Source organism: Gossypium hirsutum, chromosome D11 (genome assembly GCF_007990345.1).
Source record: "Gossypium hirsutum isolate 1008001.06 chromosome D11, Gossypium_hirsutum_v2.1, whole genome shotgun sequence".
NCBI classification, from domain to species: Eukaryota; Viridiplantae; Streptophyta; class Magnoliopsida; order Malvales; family Malvaceae; genus Gossypium; species Gossypium hirsutum.
The window spans coordinates 53,997,455-54,007,675 of NC_053447.1; the positions used below are offsets into that span (position 1 = coordinate 53,997,455).

Genomic DNA, 10,221 nt, shown 5'->3' on the forward strand with positions numbered 1-10,221 from the left:
AAGATAGGTGAAGCGGTATCTAACTTTTTAATATATGAACGACTTCCTTTTTAATTAGCAAGCTCTCCATGGTTGTATAACTTAATTCAAGTGTCAACAGAAGTTGGACAAGGTGTAAAGCTCCCAACACCTTATGAGGTTTCAGATGTGTATTTGGAGTTAGAGTATCAACGAGTTCGTGATTGGGTAAATGGACTAAAGACTCATTGGAAAGAATTGTGTGCAACTCTAATGTGTGATGGTTGGACCAACAATTTGAATCAAATGCACATCATTAATTTCCTTGTTTATTACAGTAAAAGAACCATTTTTTGGAAATTGGTAGATGTCTCAAGTGTTCGTAGTAGATATGCTGAATTCTACTACAATTTGTTGATTTAGTTGTAGAAGAAATTGGAGAAAATTACATTGTCCAAATAGTGACTGATAATGAGGCAGCAATGAAAGCTGCTGGAAAAAAGATTAATGTTGAAAAGAAAACATCTATATTGGACCTCATGTGCAGCTCACTGTTTAGATTTATGCCTTGAAGATATTGGGAAAAAGCCTAGTGTAGCAAAAGTGTTAGATGAGGCAAAAAAAGTGACTTTCTTTATATACAATCACATTTGGACTTTTGATTTGATGAAGAAGTATACGAAAGGGAAGCAAATACTTCAACCTGCTTTTACTCGATTTGCAGCTCATTTCAATTAACTTGAAGAGATAACAAGACAAAAGCAAGGTGTGAGAGAAATGTTTAATTCAAAGGTCAGTATTTTATAATTAGTTAATATAATTACTTAAATATAGCAACCTTTAATGAGTTTATTAGTTCTAAATAATTTAAATTATATTATTTTAATATTTTTCTTATGAATATATAGGAATTTAAAGAATCAAAATGGGGACAGCAAAATTCAGGGCCTGCTTATGAAGCCAAAAAAAATTGTTTTGGGAAAAGATTTTTGGAAAAAAAATCCAATGACCTCATAAAAGTTTACGAGCTCCTAGTAAAAGTATTGAGTCTTGTGGATGGCGATGAATAACCAACAATGGGTTTTATTTATGAGGCTGTTGATAGAGCTAAACGAGAAATTCAACAAGATTTTAGATATTTCACCAAGTACGAAAAGATTATTAACAATAGATGGAATTTTATGCATTCTGACTTGCATTCAGCTGGTAAGATAAAATGTTTCATATAATTAAGAACTATTTTTATAATTTATTATTTTAAGCTTTAGATTATTATTTGATGATATTCTTATAAATTATGCTTAGGTTATTTTCTCAATCCTCAATTTCAATTTGGGGTGGAGCATTTTGAGAATGTACTAATAGAAAATTAGAAGGTACACGATCAGTAATTAAAAGATTAGAACCTTCTCTTGATACTCAAGTCAAAATGGTTAATCAGGTTAGATTCAAGTACTATTATTTGTAACTTAGTTACATAATTTGAAATAGAATTTTTTTTTACTCTATCTTTTATTTATGTTGTTGTTACTATTTAGAGATAAACATGAGACATTCGGTACCCCACAAGTACAAAGAGCTTGGAAGCAAATGAATCCGGGTAAACAATTAATTAAATTATTTAATTTATATTATTTAATTATATTGTACATTTTGAAGTTATTTTGAAATTTAAATAATATTATGCAGCTGAGTGGTGGATAATATACAGCAAATGTGTTCCCAGATTAAAAAAATTAGCAATTAAAGTGCTTAGTCAAACAACTTCTGCATCAAATTGCGAACGAAATTGGAGCACATTTAGTTATATTCACACCAAGACAAGAAATAGGTTAAAGTATAAAAAAACTTGAGAAACTAGTGTTTACCTATTATAATATGAGGCTTCAGATAAGACATCAAAAAAGAATGAGCATTGATGATATAAACACTAGTTTTAATCCTATTAGCCTTGATCATATCTTTGAAGATGTTGATCCATTATCAGAATGGCTTCATGAGAAAGAGAATCAATTGTTAGATGGCGAAAATGTCGATGTGTTGCCTGTGGATACCTCTGATGATGAAATGGATGTTGATCAATCCCAACAACAAAATTTGTCTCATTCAAGTTCTAATTCAACGCCAAGTCAGAGTGGCGATGGACCCGATGGTGGTAGTTTAAGTTCAATTGATGAGGATGATAGGCATAGTGGTGATAAAGGTGAAATTAGGTCTTCTAGTCGGTATGGAGGAGAATATGGGGTTGGTACCACTAGTGAACTTTTCCGTGATAGATCAGAGTTTGATGGAAATATGTTTCCTGAACCTAAGAGAGATAAAAGTGAACATAGAGCTTCATAAAAAGGAAAAGGCAAAAACCATACTTCTATAGGCTCTTCATCTAGAGGAGATCGAGTTCTAGTAACCTTAGGTATAGTGATTCATCTACTAGCACTCAAAGTTTTTATCCACTAGAACAACCTTCACATAGTTATCCACAACCATATGGTTATTATCCACCATTTCCTAATTATGTTGTGCTATACCAGCCTCAAATGCATCCTACACCACCAATGTATCACCCACCTCCACCTCTCATGTATCCTCCTCCTCATATATATCTTCCATATCAATTATATGAAAACCAAGGTGAAAATGTTACTTTTTTTGGATAAATTTTTTGACAAAGGCCAAGAGAATCAAGTCAAGAACGCTCTCAAAGTGAAGGTGAAAGATTTGATCCTCCTCGTCATTCCACTAATTGGTGAAAACTAAATCGTACCACTACCATTATTTGTAAGGTGTGTTTTTTTTAAAGAAAACTTTTGTTAATGTTCTTAATTTTGATGATATTAAAACATTTAAAATATATCTTTAGATAAATGAATGGAGTATATTTTATGAAAAGATAATTAAGAATCGAAACATGTCAAACTATATATGAAAGTAGAATGAGAGTGAGAATAAGTGGTAGGAAATAGGAATAATTAATGAGAATCTATACATTTATCTATTCCTTTTTCCTTTTGCAGCATAGAATGTTTATATTTTTGCCATCTTCAAAGCTATCAAGAAATATTGAAGACATCTCTCAAGTATGAATTTTCAATTATTTTATTTATAAAAAATTTCAAACTTATTAAATATGATAAATGTTTAATATTTCCTATTTTGTTTTACTTTGTTATTAGTTAATATAACATTCTTAAAAAATTCGTAAATAAATATAAGAATAATTAATGATTATAAAAGTTGTGTTCTCATATCATATTAATAAAAGTTCATAAGGGTTAGAAAACACTCTAAAAATTATTAAAAGTGACTTTTTATAATTATAATTATAATTGTTATGTTTTACAATAAGTTGTGCGAATTTTAAAAAAATTCACGACCACGATACCTACAGTGACCGCAATAGCATCCGTTATGTCCACAACCACGGTGAATGCAACGCGACCAAAAACGCGGTCGCAACCGCAATTTAAATCCCTGATTATGACCTTTAATATATTGATATTTTATAAATATAGTTTTTGCATATCTTTTACTTACCTACTTGATAAAGGTGTTAGAGTCTAATATTAATAATTTATTTTATATTAAATTTGAAATGTTTACATTCACATCATAATATCATATTATTTTAATTATTTTTTATGGTATATTGTAAATTTGTGTAATGCTTTTAAAATATATATTAACTTTTAACATTAATTATAGGTATTATAACAATTAAATTTGCATTTTTTTTTTAAGTTTTCAGAACTAATAAAATAGTAAGCTTTGCAGGGAAGAAGACTTTTCGATCCTACGCGATGGGTCCGCCACTGGAAGCTGCATTTGCTCCATTTTCTACATCCAAAGTGATCGCTCGACCAGCGTGCGATTGAACGTTCGATAAGAGAAAAGGGCGGGTGGTGCTTTCGTAAGCACACCACCGTGCTCTACTCCATTTAACCACTTGCCATTTCTCTTTTCTTCTCCTTACAGTCTATTGTCCCGAACCACCCAGAAAAAGAAAAGGCCTTTTCCACTTCGTAGCTTTCTAACTGCATCTATCTGAAATGGAAGGGTTTCGGATTCGACGCAAGTTTCGCCTGCGTTGCTTTAACATCGAGGTCGGCCTGTCGGGTTTCTTAGTCTTTCACTTTAGTTTCAATGGTTTCCATGTTCTGTTTATCAAAGCTGTAAAATAGAGCAAAATTTTCCTTTTTCATTATTTGGAATTGGGAAGTGTGTTGGTCCAAAAAACAAAAAAAAAGTATGAGACCTTTGTTTAAATATATAAGCTTTGCAGGTGAAATTAAAGCTGTGGCTTTTATTCTTGAAAACGTGCTTGTGGATTGTGGAAACAGGGTCGAGAGCCGAGAGCTAGATTTGGAAGGGAGCGTAAGTTTAATAGGCGTATGATGCGGTCACTGAAAGCTTTTCAAGTTGCAGCTTCAGAGATTGAGGAGCTGTATCGGAGGACTAGGGCAGTGATCCAGCTGATGTCTGAAGCCAATAAACTTGCTGATGGGTGGATTTATGAGTTTCTTATTATGATTGAAAACGACCCTTTGATGATGGACGCTTTTGAAATGATCAATGCTGAGAATCTGGATGTGACTTCTGAGGAACACATTGATCAGAATCAGGATGACCTATATGATTTATTATCTTTGATGGGTTGGTTGTTGGTTCTATCAACAACACCGTCTTCAAAATTTAAACTCACCTTTTCTTAAAAGTATAATATGTACTACCTTTGTAAAACACTGTTAGGCTAAGGAGGGCATTGGTAGAGTCAATAATATGCTAATGTTTATGGTATAAAGCTTCTGTTAGTGTCCTGGTTATGTGTATGGTAGTTGTCATGCCATGGTGTATTCCTATTTCATCATTGCCTTAGTGTTTCCCGCTAGTTTTCCATCTCCTACATGTTTATTGTTACTGCTGGTGCACTTTGATATTTCAGCAATGGAGTCTAATGTATGGATGATTTTATCTATTTCTAAGACTCGTGTATGGAACATTTTATATTTTCTCATACATTTGCCTCCTTTCTCTGTAAAATCTTATGTTATGGCAGTATATTTACATTTGATTATGGATTAAGTGTGTCTGATGTATAAGGGTAAAACTAATAACTTAGTTGCGGTAAAGATAAAAACTAAAAGTAAGTGTAGTGTTGAACCAACTTAAATTAAATTATTAATTATTAGGACGTGTGAAAATGTAAAATTTTCATTTGGTAACTTTTATGAGGGACAAAAATTAACAATCATTTTATTACCCATGAGCTGGGAACGACCATCTGCACCAAATACAAAACTTTTAGGAGGCAATAATACCATCACTTCTACCAAGGTATTCTGATTCCAGGTTTGATGAACTTTTTGTTAATAGCTGTGTGGACTTTTGATATTTTTGTAGTTCTACAATAAATGCCTTTTTTCTATTGGATCAAACAAAAACAACTTCATCAATGTCATGCGGTTAAAATGCTGTTACTCCCTCTAATGAGATTTAGTTCTCTACTTTAAAAGGTGAGAAACTCAATTCCTCTATTCTTTTTTCAATTTAAAATTTATATTCTAATTATTATCATTATTAGTACTTTCTATCAAAATTTATCTACTTATTATGTTTATTTCCTATCAATCATCATAATTTCAAGTTAACAAATTTTAATAGAAAATACTTACCATACTAAATAGCAGTGTTTAAACGATCGCCAAACTAAATTTAGCCACTGATCGGTTAATTTGATTTTAACCCAACTATAAACCCCCTAGATTAAAGTTTTCAAACAATAAAAAATAATACTTGATTTGTAAGTTTTTCAAGTACAAAACTAAATTTGAAAATAGAAAGAGTAACGCAACATATTTTAATTAACCTTGAAAAGTATTTCAAACCAAACATCTTGTCCCCACTCGCAAGTTTTCCTCCCTTAGTTGGACTGTGGTGCAGGATTAAGACTCCCAACCTCTATAAAATGGGGAAGCAATTTGCTTAGCAGCAGGTAAAAAGATTCCTCTTCAACACCTCCCTCTTTCTTCTTTATGTTCTTTATTTTCCAACAAATTTCTGATGCTCCATTCTATCAATTTCTTTCTTACTTGGGACTGTGAAGCCACCAAGTGAGAAGGAAATTGATTTAGTCGAGTATCAAGGCACAACATCATCACTATCTGCTGCGATTTCTCTTTATGAGATTTCGCTTCAGCCTCTCTTTAAATTCTTTGTTTATTTATTTATTTATATGTATCACTAACTTCGAACCCACAGTTTTGTCAATATATCCATATATTTGTGTTTTGCAGATTTTATATGTGAATATGGCAAAGATGACACTCCACTTTGTTATTGTTATTATCGAATTATTGTTTAACCATACCTGTACGTTCACAGGAAGTGAGAAGGTATCCCCGGTGCCAAAGGACAAATCAATGATTTCTAACTTTGATCTATTTAGCAGACAAATTCAGCTCCACTTCCTTAGTATATTATTAATTATTTCTAACTTGCGGCTTAAATTCTTCGCCTCCTTCTCAACTTACACAAAACCTCTTTTGTTCCCTAGAAAAAATTACAAACAAAATATGCAGATGTTTATCCTATAGACTTGGTGCTTTTCAAAGGACCCATGGCTTAATCTAATTAATTCATGTTGTGATTCTTAGAACTGAACATCAAATTCAAAAAATGAAAGGAAAGATGGATTCTAAGTTATTTTTTGTTTAGTGATTTTACCTATATCTCATTTAATGTCAGGGGAAAAAGAGGAAAATGAAAACGATTTATTCTTTTTCTCCTATGAAGTTCTTTGTTTTTTTTTTTTTTTGGAGGGGGGGGAGGGAGTAGTGGTCATAAGGTAAATGAACATCAATGTTTATCTTCCTTGTAATCTCATGAGTTTGAGCTTTGGGGGCTACGTCCATGTGGATGATATGTAAAATGGCAGGACAACGTCTTGAGAGGACGGACGTACTTGGTGGATGTGGGGCAGCGAACGTGGGACTGTGGATTTAAAAGTTAGAAAGGTGGGAGCATCGCGAGACCTGGCTAGTATCGGTCGATTTTAGCCATCAACCAAGCAATGACCGCGCGACTCTCACACTTTGAGTCGCCGAATTTCTCACCGCTCATATAGATCTCGTTGAAAAAGAAATATCTCAGCATTATCTCTATTTAATTTTGATTTTTTCTATTTTTAATATACCTCAAACATATTATAGATAATCTCAACAACTTAAACTCACGAGTAAGTTATAAATAAACACCCATAATTAATATGCTGGGTTTATGTCATAATCATTTAAAATATCATGTGTTAAATAAATCTCGACATATTAAGATTCTCATTATATAATGTTGATGAGGATATCAACTAGAGACAAAATAAAGAGGAGGATATGATAGTGGTAAAAAAGAATGATTCATCCTAACTAAACAGAGAGTCGGAAGAGGTAGGTGAATAAGGAGGTTAAATATGTAAAATAGAAAACGGAGGAAAATAAGGTGATTATATTTAATTCATTTAACATTTGAATTTATCAGATTTTTCTATAAAATTATATAAATTTTTATTTAAAAAAATCCCCCGTAAGGGTAAAATCTTATTGACGCGTCGATGTTTCAGCTAATATGTTTCTTATGTATTGAATCGATGAATGCACTATTTGATAACAATATCATTTTTATGTAATGCTCAAACTCCTTGCAAATTTTCATGTTACAATGAATTTTTTGCAACAATTTTAGTATATACTCCTTTTTCTTCAATATATATACATACGAGAGTTAATGTCCAATATCTATTACAACATTTAAAATTTAGCAGGTTACCCATTTTTTTAGGCCTAATGATGCTCCCAGTCCAATACAATTTGCGTATTTAAAATTTAATCCTATTATCTTAATTATTTATAATTTAATTCCTTTACTCGTTTGATTTAATAATTTTGTTGAATTAGATTTCATAGTTTTTTCTTTTTTTAAATTGCTCACTTCACTAATAACAAAAATGTGGAAAGCTAAATAAGCAAATAAAAATGTTGAATTTGAGATTGAATATAAGATTGTAAATTTCTTTTTAACACTCTCTATATTTTTTATTCTTTTAAAACAAAATGGATTTAATTTATGAAGAGGATAAGGAGGGAGAGCAGATTTATACCTTATTTATATATAGTACTTGATTTGAACTATTTATTTGTTTAAACCAATGAAAATGAATACTTCTTGACGAAGGAGAAGACTTTTTTGCAAAATGATTAGAGCAGCCCCATTATAAAGCAAAATACAATTTATCTTTTTTGGATACATACAGGGTGTTCATAAAAGCTCAATCAATGAGGTAGATTAGTGGCATCGTCGGGTTTTAATACTCCAGTTCATCTTGAATTGAACAAAAAGGAAAGGCCACCTTTGCCTTAATCTAATTCCAAAACAGAGACACCATTGGTTTCTATTCCAACTTCAAATGGTTGGGTTTTTCTTTGGTCGTATTTTGCAGCATCGCTCTCAAATCCTATTGGTCAGTTTCTCCTCTCCATTTTTACTTTTTACTTTCTTCTTCTACCATAACAATAATGAGCAAATTTGTAATTAAAAAAATATTGCTGGTGGAGTTGAACTTATGGATATTGAAACTTGCTTGTGGAAGCAGGGACAACGACTAAGAGCTATGAGATTCAGATTGGGAAGGGAGGGAAGGCGTAATAGGCGTGCGATGGAATTATTGGTAGGTTGGGAAGGTGCAGCCGCAGAGATGGAGGACCAAATTAGGAGGATTAGGGGAGAGATGGAGCGACAGCTTGTAGCCGATATCTTTACCGATCTGTGGGTTTACGATTGTCTCATTCAGCTCGAAAACGACCCTTTGATGAGGGACGCTTTGCAAAGAATCCACGCTCAGAATCTCCATCCAAGGAACCTTATTTATATAAACCAACTTCAACCTTTTCCGGAACGACGACGCCGCCGCCGCCGCCGATCGTCGCCATGAATAGTTCGATGGTGGGGGCGTAGGTTTCTTTTTTTTTCCGAATTTTTAAGAATAGAATATCAAAATAATCACTTTTATTTTACTCTAATTTTATTCTAATAATTTGTATTATTATTTTGTTACTAAAAGATCATCTATTATTAAGATTTATTAATCTCTCAAACGGCAGCCCAACAAGGTAGTTTAAGTGGATTTTAAATATCAATATGAATACTCAGTTTGCGACGAGAAAGTTAATTTTTTTAATGAAAATAAAATACAAAATTTTATCTTAATCTATTTAAAAAGAAATAATAGTTTGGGTTTATTTTGTCTATTTTAATTGTCACGTCGAATTATCGTTTGGAAAGTAATAGATCTGAACAGTAGAATGACTATTTCGTAGACGATAATATAAGTGACTCAAACGTAACATTTTAAACATAAGTAACTAAAATATAACTTAAAATAAACAAAAGTGACTATTTTGATAATTTATCTTATTTTCAAATATAAATAAATGGCTTTAGGATTTTTAAATTATAATTTCTCGTATACACGTTTAGTTAATTATATAATTAAAAATGATGTTAATAGAACACATTTTATTGAAAAGATCACATATAAGCAATTGTTAATGAAATCAACTGTCAAATTCCACGTCCATTTCATTACACATTCAATATTTATATTTAAATATTTTTATTAAATTCATACCTTTTAAATTAAATTATTAATTCAGTTATAAAATTATATATAATTAATATTTTTATAATTTGTATAATTTATATTAACTTTAAATAATATAATTATAAATTCAAATATCAAATACTTATTTAATATAAATTCATACCTACATTTACTATTAAACGAAATTTTAAAAATATTTTTCTCAAATTATGTTGTTTTATGCCATGCGACAAAATCTAATTTTTATTTAATACACATTTATTAAAAGTCCACTTCGTTTAATGTGAATAACGTAAGGCTTGCATATCATCTCAATAATTATCCATTAATTTCTGAATATATAAATTTGGAAGTCCCATTCTTCTAAATATGAAGCAGTGTTGCTAGAGATTTCATGCTCGGGTGATTAAAATAAAAACACCGTAAAAGTTTAATAAAATCGTAAGAATTTCATTTTAAATGTTCAAAATAAAAACGACCTAAAAATTAAGTGATCAAAATAAATGTGTAAATATGATGTGGCATGCATTGATATTAGAGATTTAACGTTTGGTTAGCTAAAATAAAATCATCTTAAAAATTGAGTGACTAAATTACAAAAAAAATTATTTTAAGAC

General features: G+C 31.0%; 1 long non-coding RNA gene across 1 annotated transcript; it reads left to right on the forward strand.

The window, feature by feature from the left end:
* The first annotated feature begins 5,882 nt into the window (after nt 1-5,882).
* On the forward strand, nt 5,883-9,085 carry LOC107961875 (uncharacterized). Its single transcript, XR_005920512.1, has 2 exons — nt 5,883-8,464; nt 8,597-9,085. It is a non-coding gene; the product is annotated as an uncharacterized lncRNA (long non-coding RNA).
* The last annotated feature ends 1,136 nt before the right edge of the window (nt 9,086-10,221 follow it).